This window comes from Saccoglossus kowalevskii, chromosome 1 (genome assembly GCF_978046115.1).
Source record: "Saccoglossus kowalevskii chromosome 1, keSacKowa6.1, whole genome shotgun sequence".
NCBI lineage: Eukaryota > Metazoa > Hemichordata > Enteropneusta > Harrimaniidae > Saccoglossus > Saccoglossus kowalevskii.
Window position 1 is genome coordinate 23,128,700 of NC_140641.1, and position 6,000 is coordinate 23,134,699.

Consider the following 6,000-nt stretch of genomic DNA (forward strand, 5'->3'; position numbering starts at 1 on the left):
AATTAAAGGGCGGTAGTCGTCGCGCCGCGTCCTGTTCGATATGGGACTCATAGCGACGTATACAACGCGTGTAAAATGCATTGTTTATTTACATGAAATTCGAACACGCGCTGCGCGACGACCACCGCGCTTTAACTAAACATAATAGCTCAATTAATGATCAATAATATTTACATATTAGAGACTACAATGAATACAAATGACCCACACAAAAATTGCACTGTTTCGTGATTTTGCGATTTTCTATGTTCTGTATTACCGCGTAACGAATGTTGCACTTTACTAGTAGACTGGCTACAGTTGAAAGGTGTTTCACCATTTTGCTGAATCTGGTGTACGTGACCTAAAAAGAATTGCGATTGAGGATATTGTTGGTGGTCATATGTTTGAATTTCCTTAACAATCAGTGACAAACAGCAAAGTCATATTATACAACTTAAAATGATTTGAAAGTATAACTGGTATATATAGTAACTACATAAATAATCTACTAGATTCGCAGATCTAGCATTAAAATCGCCACAGATCCAACAATACTAGTTGAGATACATTTGGGAATATTTGGCATACTCCAGTACATTCACCCACATTATATTCGCAGACTTGCTATACAGTTGATTTACTGATTGAGGACGAAAGACAGAGAAACCGCAAAATATCTACATTCACCATGAAATCAGGAACATGCATAACAGGAACATGAAGTTAATACACGGTGTTTCAGAGTTATTGTTTGGTACTGATATATGTCAGTCAACGTGAGAGCCCGATGCTGTCGGACTCAGTACTTGTGGGAGCACTGCATCTTTTCACCTCCTACGAGTTTTTACAACGACATTTTGTTTTTAAAAACTGATAAAAAATCGTAATGACCTGGTTGAACATGACAACCGGGGGTGGCACAAAATATTTAAATTTCCATGACCTTTTTCGAAATATGTTTTAAATATATTTTCGTTTCAAAATTCAATTTTAAAAAATCACCTATTTGTGATATTCTTTTTTGTTTTATAATTCAAATCGTTTTTAAATGACGTCAATAATTTTAAGGCATAAGTGAGTTATATTTAAATTTTGGTATTTATTTGTAGCAATTCATATGCATTTCGATTCAGACTTGAGACTTATAGGTTACACATCTGTAATAATAGTTGTGTTTGTGCACGTGTTAACACTTCCTTTGTGAATTAATTTCTGGGGTAGCAATAATCATTTTTATTAATAGATAGTTTAAATTTTCGAAGAACGATGGATTTGAACATGGTACTTTTCTTGACTCAGTGTTCGCTTGATTTGTGTGAGTCGGTCAATAAAGTGACCAATCGTTTCTATAGTTGACAATTGGGAAAATGGTGGTTCATTTCAGCTAAAATCAAGTAACGTGTGTAACAACAACCATTTTCAGAATAAGGGTATACAAATATAATGGAAAAACAATGTCTTCTATCAAACTGATATTGTAATGTAGTCACCACCAAAGGCTACAACAGAAGGGTAATGTGTAACTTACGAAATGGTTTAAAAGTGTGTCTTAACTCATACCCATACTCACATGCTGTCCCACATTGTGGGGTTTATTCTAGCAATTTACATGCATTTCATTTCAGGTATGAGACCACGAAGTGGTTCATTTATCATGCGCCACCATCGTTAGGTGTTGTTGCATAAGCTCCATACCTGTCGGATGATGGCGCTGTTAAATAAAATGTTTTTCCAGATGTATATATAAAGATGTTTGCTTATAACAAATGAGTTTCCATCAACTTATTTCAATAAAATCATAGCCATATTTTAGTAAATGGATGTTATTTTGGAAATATCATTTTCCCAGTTGGTTTCTATGATCAGTGATCGAGAACTTGAATTATCTGAAATTTGTTGGCTAGTGACATTGTGTCAAACAGATAACACACACCATTTCTGGAAAGACTACTTCATGAATTATCAAGTTCCAGAAATTTGAGTTTTGAAAATTATAATAAATTCTATACTACTTTAACATTCTAATATTTTCTCAAAATACGGTAGTTTAAAGGACGGTAGTCGTCGCGCCACGCATGCGCGAGATATATGGGTCTCTTATAAACAAAGATGGCGACTTTTACTTTTGCGCAGATCAACGAGTACAAACTGAGACGTTACCAAGCTTTAATTAGGTATATTTTTAGGTGATTGAAAGGTGTCGAAGTAGGTAATTAGTGCAAGTCGCGCCCATGTCAAACCTCATACTTGTGATTTCCATTTCCTGGAAGAGCGCATTGGACTGTGGAAAAATCAATGTTTATCAACAAAAATGTCGCACATGCGCAGCGAGACGACCACCGCCCTTCAACTTTCAACATAATCTTGTTTGTCGCCTAATCGAATTCGTATTCGTACTGAATATTTACTGAATAAAAATAGATTTTTTTGCAAGTTTTTAAATTCACCGAAAGTTTACTTCTCACCGTATAATACAAAGCAGGGGAAGAAAATGTACTGCAACTTGTGTGGGTGTTGAGGAAGTACTAGTATAATGAATTCCTGAAGGCAATTTCTGAGCGTAGTTACAATTTCAGAGCATAATTAATTATGAAGTGGAGATGTTCTAAGTGTCGTTTCTTTACCCATACTAAAGCATGATGTCATCAGATTATAGTAGGGCATGCCTACAGTGTGTTCATAGGCTTTGAAAATTGTTTCTGTCCAACTGGCGCGTCAGTTCAAAGGGGCCGCGCGACTGAGAGCGTAAAACAAGGCAGTCAAGAGTGCAGTGGCGGATCCAGCAAAATGTATTGGGAGGGGCCAAGCTACGCTTAAAATTACGGAGCGTAAATCGCAGAGAAACTATGCGTAATCCAGATGATATGAATCTTCATGGGTTTGGGGGGGGGGCATGGCCCCCTGCCCCCCTCTGGATCCGCCACTGCAAGAGTGGAAGTGACTTTACAAAAAAAAAAAAAAAAAATCTTTAGTAGTGTCTGTATCCGAAAATATATCTTTGGGTGGGGTGCACAATGAACTCTTTTCGTTTTTAATTATTTTCTTTGTGCTAGGTAGGCTGTTTCGAAACAAGCGTGATACTATACGCTATTATTTCAATTTATTTATTTATTTATTTATTTATTTATTTATTTATTTATTTATTTATTTATTTATTTATTTATTTATTTATTTATTTATTTATTTATTTACCTTTCTAATAATCCAATCATGTCAAATTGTCAAGCAACAATGGTTCCATCAAAATAATGTTTCCAGAAATTACAGTCACGGCATACGTCAGTGAACGTGAATCTTGCAAATGTACACATATATTATACGCCGTCGTACGCACTTGCCCACCTGCGTTGTAACCTTTGAAAAAAAACATTGTCTATACCTTGTCAACAATGTATTTCATCCTGTTTAATTTTAGAAAGTCCATAAATGGCGAAATGACGACGAGTTTCTTAAAAAATGCGGATTTTAGATTAAAATCTTTCAGCAAATCACACGACTCCCATTTCGCGCAAAGATGACGTCAGAGGAGTGCGCGTCATTATGCATATATTCATTTCATTGAACCGAACGCTTACTGAGCTCTCTGCCATCGCGCTGGGAAAGAAGTTGTCTGTGTAAAGTGTGAAACACCTCCTTCGGATAGAATCAACACTAAATTTTAAAGCTGTCGGCGTATTGTGCTGTAGAGGATGGTTTAGTTAGCCACACTGCGAACCAATCCAGCAATTGTTTTAGGGTAAGTGTACATTTCCGATCGCCGATGCAGGTGGTTTGTCTGTGTATTCTGTTCCGTATTGGAGTCGTGTCAGTGTTGTATGGACGTCTAAATTCAGTGGACTGTCGCCAATCTATTGAGTTGATAATTTAACTTATATTAAAATTATTCATGTGTTTAATTTATGAATCTGCCATTGATGTTGAAAAATATGATGAAATTAACGGAAGATCGACTCCGAGTATTGGATTTGACAGTCCGCCATATTTGATTTGAATTAATTATGTTTATGTCAACATTTTGACCGAAATTTTACATTTTGGTCAACATAATATCTCCCAACTATGTAAATATTTACGTTGAGAGATATAGAATTGCGACTGTACCAGTTTTTTAGCGGTCTTGGTTCTTCGGTGATATTAATTAACATTTTCCGAGAAAATACCTCTGCTCATGCATTCAGTCAGCCTCACTGGTGTCCTCGTGATGGAGACGACATAGCATTTTGCGATGGGGCAACAAGGGCATCCCACATATACATGTCCTACAGTTTCCCGGGTCAAAGAGGGACATATATACAATGTGTTCATTAGTAGGTACAGTCAACATCACGTTATCGGTTCTGTCGACATGCATGTGTACGCATCAAATTGTCGCAACGACGTAATGATGGTGCACTGTGAATGGTGAGGCTCCATTTAGGTAAAATGTGGACGAACGTTTAAATGTTTGCATCACTAGTATTTGTGATCGTTGTTATTGTTGTTGTTGCCACGCCTACTACTAGTATTTTGTAACCGAAATAGTCAATAATATTTAGCCAATACGTTAATTTTTTTTTTCTGATAACGTACCATGTACTCTAATGGCTGCCAACATAAAACCTTGAATATGTTCTGTTGTGACATGAACTAACCAACTTGATTGGCCATGACATAGGAGACAAAAATGCTATGAGAGGATGAGCTATTGTTGCAAAAATAAAAGGAAACTCCATCAGAATACATCTGAACTAGCAATATAATGTATTTATTTAAAAAGAAAAGTTTAAAATGCATTGGAGGCCACACAAATTTAACTCCATGTGTTATTATAGACAGCACATTCTCTCTTGTTCCAAATGTGAAAAATATTTACTCAGGAATTTACAACTTTAATGGATTTTCATCTCACTGTCCATGCTTGGCTTTCCACACAATGTAAATAAGTCAGTTTATTTGGTTTTTCAGTCGCATAGCATACCAACAATTTCATTTGTAGTGATGTACCTAGTCCATTAGCTCAGTATAGAGTTATTATTCCTGAACAAAGGCATTCCCTTCATCTTAATAAATATTTATAAATTTCAATGACAGTTGAATAAAACCAGCAAATCACAAATCAACAAGCATAGTATGCAACAACATCATTTGAAAATGTTCTGTTGTTTGATTGGCCAATAGAAACTTTTCGAATCAGTTTGAATTGTAAAATTTTATAAATATGAAAGAAATGAGTAAAATTCAGAGAATTAAAACTACCGGGTAACTTCATTCAGTGAGTGGAGTTGAAGGCTACACACTATAAACAAACTTGAATAATTCTGCATCTCTACAATTGTATTTCATGTTTCATTCATTGTTGCCACTACCACAGCATCAATTATTGATAAGCACACTGGCCTCATTGAAATTGTGTTAACAAATGGCTTATTGATTAGAGTGTAAAAACATAGATTTCACAGGAGATTGTAGTGGTTGGGTTAAATTTTGTGATTTCAGAGAAAGCGTGGTTCTTCCCCATTTATTTTGTGAATTCAACGATTGAGAGGTATAGTAGAATTATAAGATATCAGGGTCTGACCACTTGACCCCACCCTTTCTAAGCTAGGCACATGTTTATTTTATTGCAGGCATATGAAGTATTTTTATATGCCTTAAATCACCAATCCAGTCAATGATTTCTAATCGTATGTCATTTTATTCTTTTTTTTCAAGGGTTTTCTACTAGAAATTATATTTATATTTTGAAGAAAAAAAATGCATCAGTGAAGTCAATTAGAGAGAGTGTTTGGTAACCATCTTATTTTGAATCTATAATCTAGTTCCCATGACAATGGGAAAAGACAAACCTGGAAATGCTCAACAGAAGAAGTTCCTATGCCCAAGACTGATTGATTATTTAGTTATTGTTGGTGCTCGGTACCCAAATCGAAATAACAATGTATCGCAAACACCAGAATTAGTCCGCAGGTATCCCATTGAGGACCATGAAGACTTCCCATTGCCGCCGGATGTTGTGTTCTTCTGTCAACCCGAAGGATG